Source organism: Symphalangus syndactylus, chromosome 10 (genome assembly GCF_028878055.3).
Source record: "Symphalangus syndactylus isolate Jambi chromosome 10, NHGRI_mSymSyn1-v2.1_pri, whole genome shotgun sequence".
Classification (NCBI taxonomy): Eukaryota; Metazoa; Chordata; class Mammalia; order Primates; family Hylobatidae; genus Symphalangus; species Symphalangus syndactylus.
The window spans coordinates 9,873,077-9,892,344 of record NC_072432.2 but is presented as its reverse complement, the minus strand read 5'-3'; the positions used below and the strand labels follow the sequence as shown (position 1 = coordinate 9,892,344).

The following is a 19,268-nucleotide window of genomic DNA, read 5'->3' as shown; positions in this document are numbered from 1 at the left end:
TGGGAAGCCTTTTACATCGTCATCCTTTTTGCCTTCCACCTTACTGAGTCCTCTTTATGTTACCTCCAAAATACATTTCTTGTCAGTCAACTTTTGCTGTCACTCTCTCCATTCCATGCCACTTTTCTCTCTGCACCCTACCTAGCAACCCCCTTTTTGTTTCCACAGAGCGTCTCTCACTCCTTTTTCACGTAGCATTGTGCAGCTTTCTAAATATACTCATATTCACTCATCTCACTAGGCTGCCCCAGAACTGTTAACAGATTCTTACTGTATTTGGGATATAATCTCATGTTTAATGTAGTTAATAATGCTCTGGTAGTGTGGCTGGAGTCTTTAGGGGTGGAATCTACTTTTCCAGAATCACTTGATTCTGTTACCCCCACCTCCCTGTCTTCCAAATATGGAGGCCTAACGTTTTCTTGAGCACATAAAACTCTTTCCTTCTGTAGGATTGTATCCCATGTTCTCTACTCAATCTGATTGACTCCACCCCTAATTTGTAATCTTGTCTAATTCTTGCTTATTCAAACTTCATGTCTGCCAGTGTGCTGGGCTTTTGATTAAAGCAATTCTCACACACACGTTTGACATGTAGCATCATACCAGGTGCAGAGTGGATGCTCAATAAAAATTGGCTGAATAAATAAACAAATTATTTTGTTTCTTTAAAATCAAGATTGCTCTGTCTGCCTGGCCATAGTGGCTCATGCCTGTAATCCCAGTTCTTTGGGAGGCTGAGGCAGGAGGATGGCTTAAAGCCAGGAGTTTAAGATGAGGTTGGAAAACATAGTGAAAGCCCATATCTTAAAAAAAAAAAAAAAAAAAAAAAAAAAAAAAAAAAAAATTAGCCAGTTGTGGCATCATGCACCTCCAGTCTCAGCTACTCCAGAGCCTGTGGTGGGAGGATTATTGAAGCCCAGGGGCTGGAGGCTGCAGTGAGCTGTGTTCATGCCATTGCACGCACTCTGAGATTCTCTCTAAAAATAAAAAATAAATAGAAGATAAAAACATGAAACAAATATTGCTGTCTCTAAAGGAATAAAAAACAGGACGGGTATTTTTCATATGAATTGAAAAAGGTAGTTAGCCCTAGGAAGCTTATGGCTAATTTGAACAACATATTGGCAAGACTGAAAGCAGTTTGATGGCGCTAGAAACACACTTGAACTTTATTATTTCCTCTTTGGTTTCTTTTGTCCATTCCGTTTGTCTTCTTTCTTTTGATTTTTCTGGCATTTGAAAAATTTAATCATAAACAGATTTGGCTCTATCTTAAGTGACTTAGATAGTTAATGAGATTTAGGTTAAATTGGCCAACAATATGATCATTCCAACTTTACAGGATTTATAACAAGTACGTCACATTCCAACTCCCAGCACAGTGAGGATTTTATAATGGCAGCATCTCCTTTTCTATTTCTAGCACTGGCTTCCTCCAGGGAGTGAGTGGCAAGTGCAGTGTGGTAGGTAGGGAGCAGAAGCCATCTGTATAATATTTATGTATAGTAATATCAGTAGACATTTTTAGTTGAATACTCATTATAATGATGAAAATAAATTGTATAGTTTTTATTAAAGAAATTTCAAAAGTACAGACTAGTTACAAAAATGGTACAATGAACCACTGTGTATCCTTCATTGAGATGTATTAATTGTTTATTTCTCTTTCTCTCTGAATGTTGTTTTTAATTTTCTTTTCTTCCCCTTCCTCCTCCTTAATCTCCTTTTTTGTAGTATCATTCTCATTGTTTTATCATTGCCAACTCATTAGAAAGTAAGTGGCAGACATCAAATTCCTCCAACTGTGTAGACTTCGTCATCAGTCTCCTAATAACAAGGCCATCATCATAACTATCTACAATATAAGTATCAGATTCAGAAAATATACCATAAATGCAAGTTCTCTTCGGTATTGTGTCATTCTATTTTATGTAACATTCATATATAAAATAGATCTTCCCTAAATTAGTTTTCTTAAGTTTCTTTGTTCAAAATATTGAACTAATGGACTTGGGCTCATTAATCCTAAGAGTGTTGTGATACTATTTTCTAGATAAGTAGTGCTCACAGTACAAAGTCCAATTTTCAGTTATCAAGAAAAATTCCTTGTTCTTCTTTTTGTATAGTTAATCAATTAATTTTCAGCCATGTTGTAAAAATTAAAAAGACAATTTATCATGATCTAATAGTATTACATATTATAAACTCCATATTCATATTTCACTAAATATCCTATTAAGGTTTCAACTGAAGACGCAATCTAATATCACTGTTTTTTTAACCTACTATGCCTCCTTAACCATTTTCTGGAATAACTCCTCAATCTTACTTTGTCTTTTATGACATGTATGTTTTTCCAGCAGTACATATCAATTGTAGTTTCAAACTGTCCCTTCATTTGTGGATTTTTGATTGCTTCCTTATGACTAGATGGAGGTTTTCTTTGCTTTATTGTTGGCAGAAATACTATGTGAGTTATGCACTTTCAGCCCACCACATCAGGAGACAAATATTTGTCCCATTCTTGGAATGTTAATTTTAATCACTGGGCTATTGTTGTGCTATGGCTTGATGGTTTGGATGTATTCCCAAAGCTCATGAGTTGAAACCTTAGTCCCTGATGCAGCTGTGGAATAGGTGGGACCTTTAAGAGGTGATTAGGTCATGAGAGCTCTACCATCATGAACGGATTAATACTGTTATTGTGGGTGTGGGCTTCTGGTGAAGTTATAAGTTTGCCCTACCTTTACTCTCTGTGTTGTGTACTCCCTTGCCCTTCCCCCTTCTGCCATAGGAACACCCTAGCCAGATGCCGGTGTCATGCTCTTAGATTCCTCAGCCTCCAGGACCATGAAACAAACAAACTTCTTTGTAAATTACTCAGATTATGGTCTTCTGTTATAGCAGCACAAAGTGGATTAGGACAGATGGTATCTGTCAGATTTCTACACTGTAAACTCACCTTTTTTTCTGCATCATGAATTAACAATCTTTGGAGAAATACTTTGAGGCTGTTGAAATATCCTGTTCCCATCAGACTTTGTACCAAATGGCTTTGACATTTGCTTATGACTTTGGCCTAAATCAGTTATTACTATTGTGCTTGCTAAATGGTGATTTTACTGACTCTGTCATTCCTTTTACATTTATTAGTAGGCATTACACCACAAGTAAGGCTTTTCATCTCCACTACCACTTTTTGAAGTTAATTTAATCCTGTATCTTGAAATCAGCATTACAAATATTAAGCTATGGCAAAACCAGGACAGAATGTATATCTGGCATGTAATATATTGTGTGGCCCACTGGAAAGAAAACAACCAGAGTTTATTCCTTATTTTACTAATAACTTGAAAAGAATTTGTTTTTAATTTTATTATTATTATATTTTAAATTTTAGGGTACAAAATCTCTTCATATATTTAATTTTTAGTATTTACACCTACCCAATAAAGATTTTATACCATTTAATATCTAAGTTTTCTTTCAGTTTTAATGGTCTTTAACTCCTGGAAAAATTCATTCTGTATTTATGTGCCCTAAAGGAGCCAAATAAAATTTTTTCTTTTCAGTCTTATTAATAGCCAAGTTGATTAATTGCAATTGGCCAAAAACTGGCAAAAAATTCCCTAACCCCATTAACTTATTTTGGATCTCATTAAACTTTTAAATTCTCTTGCTTTCCCTTTCCCTTGTCTATTTTGAGCTTGTTTTCAGCAGTGTTTCTTCTCTGGCAAGTGTATTTGGAAAATGCACAGATTGAGCACCAGTGTGGGAGGAATTATACAGCTAAAAAACATCCCACGAAATGATCATGGGTATTTCAATTTGCCTGAGGATTAATTATAGCCCTATAATCCCCATATCAAGGCAGTCTGTGAGTTAGAGGCTGGGCTGAGAGAGTTGTCATCCTAGTAATGACATTTAAGGCGAGTGATTTACTAAAACAAAATCTGTACCAATTTCAACCTAAATTTTAAAACAAGTCATCTAAGTACTGAGAAAAATGGTCCCAGACGCATTCCTAGCAAATTCTGTACTATAAATTGTAAGCCTATGAGAAAATGTGGTTGAAAGCTGAGGGTTGACAAAATGTATAACCTAGGGAACCATTTAGGAATGATAATTTTAACATCATTACTAATACTTCGCAAGAATCCAGAGAGCAGAATAAAACATCATTCTGGGGATAATACAAGGAATATAAAGTAGTTAAGCATATATTAAAGGTTTAAAATTTTAATCCCTTAGACATCAATGTATTTGGCTGTTTCTCTTGACATTGTTCAAACAATAAATTACATATGTACAAAACAATTTGTTGCTTTCATGACTGTCATTTTTTAAACTGTAAATTTTACATCAAAAAGCATTACAGACAGTTTACAATTTCACTGTGATTTTCCTAGAAATAAAATATTCAAAAAACGTATGATAAATGGTCACTCTGTTTAATCTATCATCAGTGTTCGATATGTATATGCATACGTGTGCATAAATATATCTCGATAAATGTATGAGCATAATAAATCATTTTTATTGAGTATTTCCTTGAAAGAGGTGCTGAGCACTTCACATGAATTATGATTTTATATAAATTATGCCTTTTAGTCTTTTTAATATGTGCATGAGGTATCTATGATTGTTGTTTCATTTTCAGTCTAGGAAACAAAGTTAAAAAGTGATTAAGTAAGTTGTTCAGAGCCAGATCAAACTGTAGAACCCACTGGGATACAGGTTATTTGTGGTCAAATTTCATGTCTTTTGTTCTTAAAATTTATTTAATCAAATGGCTTCATATGGACACATTTCTTTTTTTTTCTTCCAAGGCATATTTATACCATATATATGCAAAATATACAATTTGCATTTGTTTTTACATGTACATATATCTATATTATACACCCACAAAAAACATTACGTACATCTACATTTACTGTTTGTTTCTTCAACAGTATGAGGAGCCCAGACGGCCCATGTGGGCTGCCCTATACACAACTTGATGAAACCGTGGAGATATTCTCTAGGGAAAGCCTTGTGCTCTAGGTCACAATGACCTTCAAACTCTATTAGCTCAAGCTTCTGGGAATAGGAAGGAAAACATTTCTCTGTGGTCTATTAATGTGAAAATGAGAGAGGCTGCCTCCATCCTGTGTTTCCCAGTTCTTGTTGTGACGTCACTAGCACAATATATTGCCTGTGGATTAGAGGTTCAAACAGTATTCTTTAAGACAACAACCCGAAAGCAACAAATGTTGTCTCCTAGCTGGGATTACAATGCAGTCTTCAGTAGGTCATTGTATTATTCCATCAAGCCAGCTGTTCCACAGTGACAAGGTACCTGGCAATACCAATAAATTTCATGGGTGTGAGTTCCCTATTGCACTTTCATTATATAATGAGGTATGTGTTAGTAGTAATTAACAAGACTTTTAGAAAGTCAATAAATAGTAATTTTGGTAAAAGTGTTGCAGAAAATAAAGGAAAATCTCTATTAACATGTGTAAAACCAAGGACTTCTCTTTTCATAATTAAAAGAGTTTGCTGTAATCAACTTGCCACCAGGTAGATGGCAAGTTCTTCATGGAATAATGCCATAAAGGATAATTAGTAATTGTCTCTTCTTTAAAAACTGAGCCCTCAGCAGGGGCAGTAACCTAACAATCTTGGTGGTAGTATTCTATTTTGTTGACCCTGCACAGAACCTCTAATCCTGCTGCCATGATCACTTTGTTCATGAACCATTATGTAATTGTGGGTAGCTTTGATTGACAGGCACATTCTTTGTTACCTTTTCCACCTGATTACTGAGAACTCCTCTGCAGAGAATGCTTTCTGTTAAGCATTTGCATGAAACACAGATTTCTTTCCCTCCTTCACCCACTTCCAAAGGGCCAACCAAGCTGCCTCTTCCAAAAACATTCTTGTTGCTAGTTTTCTTATCCTTGCTAAGACTGTAGTAACATGACTACCCCATTAACCATGGTCTGGGGTCATTGGAGATTATTTCAAGTAATTTAACTTTATACACAAAATACACAACCAGCTATAAAATCTGAAGTTGTACTCACTGAGAGGCTTTCCTTTCACTACCATTTTCAATGCCACTTTTAACTGAAGTTGTATTTGACATTCACTTTCTGCTAGTATCAGCGTAACATGTAGAGCCATCTCTACAGCAGGGCTTTTCCTCTTCTGTTAACTGATCATTGGAAACTCCCTGTGATGCCAAAGATTGCAACTGGACAAAAGTGGCAATGAAATTCCTATGTATTTAACTATTTTGGTTCTCATTTAACTTTGGGTTGTTGAATTGGTGTAATGGTTGAGGGAGCAAGAGGCAGTAAAGGGAAAGGCACCAGATATCATGAGAGCACTGAGGCACCAGGCTATGAGGTTTACTTGTATCTTTCATGTCTGTTCTCAGATTGCATTATACATACGATTTCCATTGAAACTTGGAATTCTGCTGTGCACATACAACCTTATGATTGCAAAAGACGATGCTTACTTCATGATATTGGCTTTAGGGTCAAAGTCACTTCAGGTGACATGGCCAGGTGTTCAGTCTTCATTAGAATTGCCAGAAGCAAGCCCAAAGAGTACTTGCTGGTAGCAGAGTGTATGGTCTTACACCAAAATCCTGGGGTTATGAGAGCTTCTTAGAAAACCACATAACATCTGTGTCTGTCCTGGACATCTCAAATGAAAAGTAGCTTACACTGGACCTTAGAGCCGTTTCTAAGAGAAGACTTTTATCATTCCATGCCTCTCTTAAAACTGTGGGTACTACTAGTAACCTCGTTAAAGGATTGGTACACGGAACCAAGTGCAGCTTGTGTTGCCTCCAAAATCCAGATGCCCTGTAAGATTAGCTCCTTTTTCTTTCTTCATGAGCTGTACAAATTGAAGCAATAGGTGTCTAGTTTTAGAGGTAAATTATTGTCATACCCAAGAACTGTGGGCACTAGACACTTCACCAGTATTGCAGGTTTCTGAATTTCCATGAGTTTGATCTTTTGTCCTTGGGCATGCAAATGCCTTACTAAAATATGCAGGGCACTTGCTACTTCCTGCTCAGTAGATTTAGTTAGTATAGCTACCATGAACTCAATGGATTGGTGTAATACTCTATGTAGTAAGGCAAACAATGTCCTCCCAAACAGTATTATAACAAAGAGAAAGAGAACTGACAGACTTCTAAGGTGAGACACTGAAATGCATCTCTGTCAGTGCCATGTGAACGTGAACTGCTTTTGAATATCTTTGCCGATGGGAACTAAAGTATTTACTAGGTCAGTAGCCATATACCTGGTATTTATCTAGTAAACATACCATATCCTGAACCTTGGCTGCAATGGACTTCCTCACCTGTTTATGTTTACAAAAATTTACAATCAGTCTCCAAGATCAGCACCCAGCACACAAATCATTTAAATGTAGATGCCATAAAAACTACAAATGTTGTGGCTTTCCAGTATGTGGTGGTGGCAGTAATTCTGCAATTCTAGCAAGACACTGTTCCAGTTTTGACTTGCTGTTCACATAGGCTGCATCCATTCAGCGACTTATTTCTGGCTTTTCCTACCCAATACGTTTTGCTCCACTGATCCGGAAACCAAGATGAAGATTCTGCAGGTTTCAGTCTCCTGATTTGGGTTTGCACGCCCACTGTGAAACATGCTGGACCAAGTCTCTATCTCTCATCTGACCTCTGTGAGCCCCTGCTCTGACCAGTGACTACTGTGTTTTGTTTGGTTTTGACTTTGAATATTAACATCAGTTCAGAGCTAGTATTTAATATTCAATGAAAAATCATGGCATTTTCTCTATGCATCACACACTGACACTTTGGTGCATGACAGCCAATCCCACTGAGAAGGCTTAGAGGAAGAGTCATAATACACTCATGTGGCTGTTTTGCAGGGATCTTTGTCAAAGAGACATAGAAATGCCTTCAATCAAGGTGCCAGGTCTGTCAAGTGGATGGTAGTCTGAAAATTCCCACAATGATAATAACTGAGTTAGCTTTCTGCCCATTAGACTCAAAATGGTCCCGCTTATATATCTTAACAAAGCTCCCGATTATTTCATTCTCTGGACCTGATCATCAATTTCCCATCACCACAGACCCTTCCACTTATCATGGTTAATGTACGTACCTTGCTTCTGATGGAAGAGCAGCCCCGCCTGGCCTTTTCAATGACAAGATTGGGTTATTTCCTTCAGATCCAGGTCCCATGCAGCCTCTTTCAACTTCATCTGCAGGTTACAGAGGACAGCAACCCTCGAGTTCTTCCAGGATGAGACATAATTCACTTTCAAATGTGCCTCTTTTGACTTGATTATGAGAGGTTCTTGTTGACTGTGGCCTACCACTGAATCCGAACTTCAATAACAAACCTAGGATGTTATTAAAGCTAACTGCTGTTACAGTACATCCTGAATCTTGTGATACAGGCACTGATATGAGTAAATTTGAACCAATCCAACATTATGTTGCATTTCTTTAGCCTAATACCTTTAGAATATACTCTTATGCATTCATTTTAGACTCTTAAACTTCTCAATATATACTTTTCTATCTGGAGGAGTTGAGATCCAGCTTTCATTATAACACGCAGGAAAATGACCATTTTGAAGACTATAGATAGATAGATACACACGTATGGTATATATACACATTATGTATATCTACATATTATATATCTTTTCTGAATCTTATTAGCCATCTCTATAAAAATTTACTAATATTTTTAAAGTAGTTGATTGATAGATCAAGACTAATTATGGGTATATGTCTATACCCATAATATAATTATGGGCGTGTGTATGTGTGTATAAGAAGAGAGAGGGAGACATACAACCATATACCTGTGAGTATATGTCTCTCTCACAATGTGTGTATATATATTATATGTAACATATATGTATATAGAGATAGTTAATTGATAGATACAGACTAATTATGGATATAGACACAGTTCTTTTTAATTTAAAATTATTAGTAAAATTTTATAGAGGTAGCTAGTAAGATCCAGAAGAGATGTACAATATGTCCAAGTATTCATAAATGTAATTAGTATGGATGGGATTCAGATTCAGTTCTTGCTCAAAACATTGCATTACTCACCACTAAACGAGTAGTGGTGGTCTCATGTGAAAGTTGATTTCCTACATTTTCAACATAATGATAGGAGCAGATTGTATCTGATTTACAATCTTAAAGATACATTAAAAAAACAAAATATCAACATAAAATTAGCATTAACTATACTGGACCATAAGTGACAAATTGTCTGAAAAGTGCAGAATTGTTCCTAGTGTTTGAAAATAGAAAACTAAAATTCTGATAATAAATACAACTGTGCCAGCATTGAGAACTATTTAAATAGGAACAAATCAGATGATCCTTCCTAGAATTCATAGTTGAAACCTCATGCATAGAATCAGGCTAAAAGATGGAAAAAATAATCTCTCAAAACATAAAATATTTGGAAAATGAAGAAGAGAATTATAACATAATTTCCTAATTTGGCTACTCAGACAATGTAGCAAATCATGGCAGGAACAGCCAATCACTAGTTGTCAAAGGAATCAGTGAAAAAATCTCAAGAAATATTATCCAGCTTCAGAAATAAATGTTTAATGCCCTGGGATTATAAATAGCACAAATAGACTCCTCTAGTAGGTTTTGTTTTTTGAATTTTTTCCATTTTGATAAGGAATTTCAGACTCAGTGTGCTTTTATTCAGCAAAGACTTTCAAAAAATGTATACATATTACAAGGCTATGCCAAGAGTCATTGCTCCTATCTCATCGAGACACGTGTTGGGAAATATAGGGTCTCTCTGGACATTCTTGTGCATCATTATATTGATGACACAATCAGAGTGAAGGGTGTTGGAAGGCTGTGGAAATATTGCATCATATTATCCAAATCAGGAAGAATGAATTCATGCATAAGAGAAGAAAACATTATCTTAAATGTTAGCAAAATGTTACGAACCATTGAAGCACTTAGAAGATAAAATACCAAGAAGAATTAAGTAAAATAATTTTATTGTGATAGCTTTCCAAAATAAAAGTAAGTAATGTGTGTAAAAGAATTTTTTCCCCATTTTTAGTAATACTGCTTGAGTTAATAATGAAGTAACTTGAAAAGCAAAGATTTTGCTTAGGAAGCACAACACTAGAGTCAGGGCAATTAGAAACAGGTGCACAGCAGCACATAACATTAGTAGTCATCTCACTAAAATATGACTCACTCTCCATGTAACATTGGTCACCAGGACCATCATATCGCAGTCTATCATATCGCAGGTGATCCCTGCAAGGTCAGAAACAGACAGGTGGCAAAAGAAGCAATTTGGTCAATGATTTACCTGCATCCCAAAACTGACCCCATTAAACACAGAAAGTGTAAACAGATTAATATCTATGGAGAAGAACGTATTCCAGGAACTATACAAAACCAAAGCAAGCAAAACAACAACAACAAACAAACAAACAAAAACAACAACAAAAAAACTAAAACCTCACCAGGGCCGGGTGATTTCACAGGGGCAATATTCTAATTCCTCATATATCAGCTAGATTCTATTCCTGAAAAACTGTGTCTGCATTACTGTTTAACAGCGTACCGGAGGTATTAGTCAGTGAAATTAGGCAAGATAAATTAACCAGAGGATTAATAAATGATAAAAGCAACAAGCAAAACATTCTATATATGCAGATAAAATGATAGTATAACTGCAAAATTCTATATAAGCAATGATAAAACCAACTTAAACAATGAAAGAATTTAGTAAGTATTACAAATAATAGCTTCCATATCACAAAAAAGTTAAAAAGATACAACAGTAGAGAGTACAAAATTTACAATTTCAATAACAGTGGTTCTCCTTGAAAATAAACTTAATGAATTTGCTAATACACTTTTTAAAATGTGCAAAAGTAGCAGGAAGAAAATTTAAAACCATCCCTGAAAAACATAAACGTAGATTTGAATAAATAGGAAAACATTTATTATTCTCAAAGAGAAAGACTCAACATTATATACCTGTTAACTCTATGAAAAGTTAAGTTGTATTATAGTTAACACAATCTCAATAAAAATACAAAAAAAAACTTTTTAAAAGTTAGAAAACAGGCTTCTGCTTCTTCTAGAATTTTGCTTACTGGAAAAACTAGAGTAAAAATACTTTATCTTTCTAAGTGTAATAAAAAATCTTGAAACATACACATGCATATTTTTTATGTGAAGATTCTAAAGAAGAAACGGAGAAAGAAATCAGGCAGACCCAGGACCTCAGGAACTGAGGAACATCACAGTGGTGGGTGTATTGGTCCGTTCTTACACTGCTATAAAGAACTGCCAGAGACAGTATTTTTGCCAAATACTCAATCACCTCAATCTAATCATGAGAAACCATCAGACACATTGAAATTGAGGGACAATCTACAAAATAACTGACCAGTACTCTTCAAGAGCATCAAGGTCATGACACACAAATAAATCTGAAGAAATTCTCCCAGACCAATGGAGACTAAAAATACATGAAAACTAGGGGATGGTGAGTTAAGGAGACAAAGGGTAAAGGTGAAAAGATGGGTTATCTCAGATGAATGTCTAGAAAGTGAATGTAAACCATGAGTTAAACAGGTAATAAATGAAGTTAGTAACATTGTATTGTGTACTGAAAATTTGTTAAGAATGTAGATATCTAATATCTTCATTGTAATTATCTAATATCTTAGTTATTTATCTGTTTATTCATCCACTAGAATAAAATTTCAATGGGAAAGGAAATCTATCATTTTTACTTCTATGCCCAAATCCTAGAAAGTGAAGGATGTAATAATTGCCTATTGAACATTTTTTTTTTTTTTTTTTTTTTTGAGACGGAGTCTCGCTCTGTCGCCCAGGCTGGAGTGCAGTGGCGCAATCTCGGCTCACTGCAAGCTCCGCCTCCCGGGTTCACGCCATTCTCCTGCCTCAGCCTCTCCGAGTAGCTGGGACTACAGGCGCCCGCCACCACGCCCGGCTAATTTTTTGTATTTTAAGTAGAGACGGGGTTTCACCGTGGTCTCGATCTCCTGACCTCGTGATCCGCCCGCCTCGGCCTCCCAAAGTGCTGGGATTACAAGCGTGAGCTTGAACATTTTTAATGCATCACAGAAGGTGAATCCACATTTGGTAGCATTGTATGCTTGTACAATTAAAAAATAAAAAGAAAATAGGTGCAGGTGCAGGAAGACTTGCAGATTTGGTGACTGAAGAAAAACACAGCTCCTGTCTCATGGCAAAGTCATTAACGAATCGTAATGCAAGGGAAGAGAAGTAGAAAATTTGGAAAAAGGCATATTATGAAATAGCACAGAAAGACTGCGAGGGTTGGCTGACTATAATATCACATTGAGTGACCATTTTGTTTTGAAATTTATGAATATATGGTGACACTTAGCTGCCAAATTTAATGATGTTATGCAGTATTGGTCATTATAAGCACAATGAAGACAAATTTCTGAATCATCTAGGGTTAAAGTGTTTCTAGGAGGAAAAGGAGGGAATGGAAGTGAGAATGTTTCCGAGGGGATGGATTTATTCATGATCCAGGCAATATAAACCAGATAAGCCAAGAAATAAAGATAGAAGTAATTGATAAAGAGAAAATGAAGGGTCTGTATGAGGTTGCATTTTTTTATGTGGCACTTAAGCAAGGGAAGCAAAGCAGTAAGAGATGATTGTGATTGGAGAATGAGACAACTGGATTTTTCATATAAGAGTGTTAGCAAATTCAGGTAATTTCTATATGTTGGTGGCTCAGAAATTGTGGAGGAAAGTCATGACCATGAGCACATAAAGGAAGAGATAGTGCAACATTTCAGAGAGCCATGGCAAGAGCACTGACGTCTCTAAGAATGAAATGAAGTGTTGAGAAGGTGAATCTAAATCATTAGGGAAATGAGATTTTGAAGAATAGACGAAATAAGCTGAAGCTTATTTAATGACATAAAAAGTAGAAACTGAAAATCTGTAAAACCAGATGTCATAATTTCAAAGGAGCAGTAGAAGCTTTGGAGATCAGTGTGGAAGGTGACACTGAGCATCAGGGAGGACAGGAGACCCACCTCTGGAACTGAGGTTCTGGGATGCAGGAAAACATGCAACTTCCTGCAAAAATGGCTACCAAGGATGCTGAATCTCCATCATGATTCCTGGTTGCAGTTAATGCCAGGAAGTGCAGGGAAATTCTGAGAAGAGGTTGCAGGTATAGAGATTGTGCTGATCTTCAACCAGAGTGTTGCCCCTAGAATTTTCTTGTTAAATTCTACTGCTAAAAGACAATTGTAATGGCAAACGCCCCGGAAAATCCTCATAGAGAAGCCACGACAGCAGAAAGTAAGATTAAAGACACACCCAGTCACCACTGTTATTCCAGTGCAAGATATGAATCCTGAGAGAAAGTGTCCTAAATGCATCAAAGGGAAAGACCTTCATTACATGTTCTATGTATTTTTTTGGTTCCTTTATGATCTCTGCTTTAAAGCCAAGTAAAGGACTACTTGGTACTTTTATTGTCTGTTACCCTAACACTGCATATGATAAAATAAATATACTCTTTTAGCATTCACGTTTTAATTCATATTAGCCCTATTATAGTGACAGATTGTTCAATGTAGTGGATGAAATAACTCATAGTTAATTAGTGGTAGAAACACAGTAGAATCCAGCTCCCCCCCTTACCTCACGGCCTCTTAGAACACTGCCCCAGTCATCGTATCTCACTTAAAAATTGAATCGATTTTTACAATTACAACTTAATGACTCACCTTTGAGTAAACATTCAATATCAAACTAATTTTTCAATAACTACAGTAACTCTAATTAGAATTAACTAGAATTATCATAGTTATTAAAGCTGTCAGAGATAATTAAAATTTCTGGTATAAATGTCTAATTTAATTCTCATATGCATGATATTGCTTTAATACTTTAACCACTAGTAAAATTCTGATAGCCCCAAGGGCTAAGATTCAGGCTGAAAAATAACTGAGGAGGTGAGCCACCAAAGAGAATTTGGCAACGATCGGTTGGTGCAAAAGTAATTGCGGTTTTGCCATTAAAAAGTAATGGCAAAAAAAAAAAAAAATACAGTTACTTTTGCAGCAACCTATAGAACCAGGTTATTGAATGGATGCTGAGTGCTTCTTAAGCATCTGAATTCACTCATTCAACATGTATCTATGGAACATCTGCTTGGTGCCAGGTCTGCTGCAGGCACTCGGAATTCATCTGCATTTGGATCAAAGACCTCTGCCCGCAAGCAGTTCATTTTTAGCAGGTCAGGAGAGGACCCACGGGAACCCTGATAACAAGATCTGAATATTTTAGGAAAATGACAGGACACATTAGAAGGTGGCCAGCGATGTGTGAAAAAGACAACCCCGAGCCAAGAACACAGATGGGGGAGAAGCCGGTGAGGTAGGAAGGAGGATTTTGCAGGGTGTGTTCAGGATAGGCCTTACTGAGCTCTCGAGGGTTTAGAAAGTAGTTGTGTGATAAAGAGGCTGACTCCATTTTTTGCTGCTTGAAAACATTTAAGCCTCACTGGCCAAATGTTGGTCTTGGGCCTCTCTTCAGCTTGTCCCACATCTGGACAAGCTGAGAAGAAAGCCCAAGTGCTCCCGCTTTGACACTGGCAGGAGATTCAGATCATGCAAGCCCTCATTCTGGGCACCTTTACCCAACCCCACCCACGTGCTCACCGCAGTAAAACCCCCAGCTATGCACCTTTCCTTGCTCTTTCACACCATTTGACACCTGCTTAAGAGGTTCGCCCTGTTCTGCCATTACGTAAATACACCTTGTTACACTGTCTTGGTGTGTGTGTGTGTGTGTGTGTGTGTGTGTGTGTGTGTGTGTCATCATTGCTCTCAACACTGAACCAAATTTTGGGGCCGCGAGTCCACCCTGTCTTTGCAGGGGTTCTTAACAAGGGACAGCTAGGGGGCAAGGTACCTGGCACATTGGAACAGTGCAAATTGGCATCCCCCTGAAGTGAGGGGAAAAATAACTAGATAAAGAATCAGATTGTAAATGATGGGGATGGGGGATGTTAGATCACAGGAAGCTTTTTGGCTTTTTTAAGAACATAGATTTCCTTTGAATGGAATAAACAACCATTGCAGGGCTTTGAGTGAGGATGGGCATGGTTTGCTTTTGTTTATTTAGTTTACAGTAGCTGAATTGAGATATAATTCACATGCCATAAAATTTATTATTTTCAATGCCTACAATTCAGTGGCTTTTAGTATATTCATAAAAATATGGAATGTCCCATGAATTTCCATGTCATGCTTACGCAGGGGCCAGGTTCCTCTTCTCTGTATGTTCCAGTTTAAGCAGATGTGCTGCTGAAGTGAGCACCTGAGGTTGTCTTGCGCAGCGACCCTTTCGCTGCTGTGGTCCTTCCACAGCCAGGCTGTGGAGCAGGGGAGCTGGAGGGTGCGTGTGCGAATCCAGTGACAGAGGACGGTGTTTCCAGCTGCAATGGTGAGGAGCTGGGAAATGGTAACAATCCATGAGTTTCTGGATCTTCCAAAGGCAGAGACAACAGGATTTCCTGATGGGCTGGGTGTTGCAAGTGCTGTTTGTTCTGTTCAAAATTAGGACGTCCTAGATGGGAAACGGGAACTGAAAGGGCGGCCAGTTACCACCCACGGATGCAGAAAAAGGAAGAACTGTTTTCCGCTTCTAGTGACAGGAGAAACCTGATGTGGTGCAGATTTTGTGAAACGAAGGAAGGTCTCCAACTTCCAGGCCCAGAGTCCATAAACACATAGAGCCGAGGGGTGGAGCCACTAAATTTCCCTGAGAAAGAGTACCACCAGCCCAAGAACCAGATGGAGACTGTGTCCGCAGCAAGCCACTCAGGACAGAGGGAAGCAACAGACAAACGTCCAAAAACCAGTACACAGTGATGGCCAAATAAATGTATGGCTACACACTGTTTTAGGAATTTACACTGTTACTGCACTGCTGCTCTATTTTGCTTTTCTCTCCCTCTGTCGCTTTCTCTCTATTTTTCTGTCTCTCTATTCCTCTCTCTCCATTTCTCCTTTTCTATTCTCTCTTGCTATCTCTCTCTGTATCTGTCTCTCTCCATTTCTCTGTCTCTTTATATCTCCCTGTATATTTCTTCCTGTCTGTGCTCTCCCCTCCAGCTTTCTCTCTTTCCCTCTGTGTGCGTGTATCTGCTTGTCTGTCTGTTTCTTTCTCTTTCTATATATATTTCTTTCGCTCTCTTAATTGTTAAAGCACTTCTTCAAAGGCTGTCTAACATTATCTCGGCTCAGTAAAAGAGACAGCAGAGTTTCCACACCACAGTAGGTATCGGTGGGAGGATCAGAGCTACTGGATTCTCTGTCTGGCCATGGCAGCGCCAGGTTTGCGTGGTGCCATATACCCCCAGGAGTTACTGAAATGGCAATGAAGTTGGAAAGTGAAAAACCAACAAGGAAAATTTGAGGACAACCAAGGTGGACAACCCCCCCAACCAAGGTTGACAATCCCCCCCACAACCAAGGTGGACAACCCCCCCAACCAAGGTGGACAATCCCCCCCAACAATTTTTTTAGGGCTTTTGATTACCAGAGGCCTTATTTTATATCACAATTAAGAAGACTTGAAAAGTACCTCATCAAGGCCGGGCACGGTGGCTCACGCCTGTCATCCCAGCACTTTGGAAGGCTGAGGCGGGTGGATCACAAGGTCAGGAGATTGAGACCATCCTGGCTAACACAGTGAAACCCCATCTCTACGAAAAATACAAAAAATTAGCCAGGCTTGGCGGCGGGTGCCTGTAGTCCCAGCTACTCGGGAGGCTGAGGCAGGAGAATGGTGTGAACCCGGGAGGCAGAGCTTGCAGTGAGCCGAAATTGCACCACTGCACTCCAGCCTGGGCAACAGAGCGAGACTCTGTCTCAAAAAAAAAAAAAAAAATAGAAAAGTACCTCATCAAACAAGCATGCATAAATGAAAGCATTGGGGAGCCAATTGGGTACAGTTAATTTTTATTTACACTCTCTCTCCACTCTGGGATTATTTATCGTCAAGCAGCTGGAAGGGTAGAATCTACCAGAGGGTAAATCACTAGTTCTGTGTGAACAGGAATATCTTTCTAGTACATTGTTCAAAAATAGATCACAAGTGAGATTGACACAATTCAGAGCAGCTTGTTTTCCTCCTTAAATGTCATGGTAATGTGCTCCCGTCTCGACAAAGTCCAGGTTGCACAGCTGTGCACAAAGGCTGGGGTTCTCAAGTTCCTCTGGCTCCCACTTGAGGAAATGCTGTGTTCAAATCCAGAAGGAAAATGCCAAGGTTGAAGTTAAGATGAAAAAAACACCAATTAGAAAAACAATCTGCTAAGCCTGTTATATCCAGTTCAACAACCATCCGTTATTATTTGGGGACATTAAAACTAAAAGGGCCATTGGTGCTGTTATGAAAGATTAGATTGATTTTTAAATCCTCCACACACTCAAGACTTCATTGCTTCTTGCCAAAACACAGTCATCCTACACTGAAACAGAACTGATCTTTGAAGGTTGATGAAATACAAAGGGCTGGATGCATTCCATTGGAGAAGATGCCTTACAAGGTGAACAGAACCCAGGGTTTGTCAAAGATGTTATGATATACCGGGGCTGCTGATATAAGAATATATAGAGTAAGAATTGAGACATAAATTACGGATTTTAAAACTTCTTGAATTTTTTTAAGATCTATAGATCATGCATAAAACTATACTTAAAAGTAAGATAGAATGACAGCTATTGTCATTCCAAATCTTCTCAAAGTAAAGATTCTAACGTATATCTTCTGGGATCACAAGCATTCTCAAATGCACACGAAAACAATTGTAATCCGTTCCCAATTAACATGAAAATAAGTCAGAGTACAGATTCCTTGGGAGATGTATTGAGGAGCTGATAAAGTGTTGATATTTACATACAATGTGTTGTAGATTTTTTCTGTATTTGCATTGTGTTGCGTGCTATTTATCAAACATAAATCAATTTCAGTTTCTCTAAGACAAACATGAAAAATTCTGATAGCCATTTCTAATAGAAAAACTATCCCACCTGTCTCACCTTTCAGAAAAGCTTGAATGGAAATGCCCATATCAAAAGTATGATTTTTTTCCTTCTTTGAATTTTGCTTTTTGTGTTGGTTTGTATTTATTTATTTATTTTCTAATTCTGAGGTGACTTTGCTGCTTGGAGGAACTGCTACAAAGGAGTATTTTATCTTAAATTGCGTTTAGACTTGGTTTTAAGAAGAGCTAATGACATGAGTACTAAGCGTTAGAATTGGTGCATACTAGTTAAGTTATACTCCCATAAAGGTGTTGAATTAGGAGTTTTTAAACAGGTTTAATGTGTACCCAGATCTTCAGATTGTCCTGTTCATTGTTAGAGCATTTGAGTGTTTCCTTAATAAAGGAGTTTATAACAGAGACAATTTGGTACATATGTTTCTAATTTACTCACACTTAGCTCATTGAAACCTGATTTTATGGAGGAAATATCACGTCCAAGAAGACGTTGGGAGACACTTTTCTTGGAAAAGGGAAGTAATGTTCTTTTATTTTATAGTTCACAAATGGACTTCTAAAGATTTGAATGTATTTCAAATGTATGAAATCACGAAGTTCATGCATATCCTAAATTTGGCCAGCGTTCTTCTATTTCTATTGGAATGATGTCACAGTGTGGGACTCAAGGCAGAGAAACAACCAAACCTCTCCACCAAAGAAGCAGAAATTGAATTTCCAGTATTCCTTTCTCTTGCAACTCCCTTAGATTGAAGCCAAATCGCCTGCGTGCAGACATTGTCGATCCATGATGTCATATTTCCCAGTAATTATAAAATCAAGTTACAGCTCTGAGCAAATTTAGTAGTTTTTACAATTCATTTTAATGTTTTTTTAGAGATTTTATTGTTCTGTAGAATCCTATCAACTCTCAGTAAGTAGTGTGTTTAATTTTTGGAAGCTCTGTTTTGGAAGCTGAATCATGCATTCCTTTCTGGATTATTGGAGAGAGAATGTGATGTTGAATTCAAAGGCTTGAAAGTCACAGACCTAGGTGCTTTCCACATTCTTGGCTCTGTGATTTTGTACAGAATATTTTGTCTCTGTGTTTCAATTTCTTCAACTATAAAATGGGGGGTAAAACTCACCTGCAATTTTGGT

The 19,268-nt window shown here is 37.5% G+C and overlaps 1 non-coding gene across 1 annotated transcript; it reads right to left on the bottom strand.

Annotated features, from left to right (window-relative positions):
* Positions 1-15,330: 15,330 nt before the first annotated feature.
* Positions 15,331-15,436, bottom strand: LOC129492376 (U6 spliceosomal RNA). The gene has a single exon (XR_008660837.1). It is a non-coding gene; the product is annotated as a U6 spliceosomal RNA (small nuclear RNA).
* Positions 15,437-19,268: the final 3,832 nt, after the last annotated feature.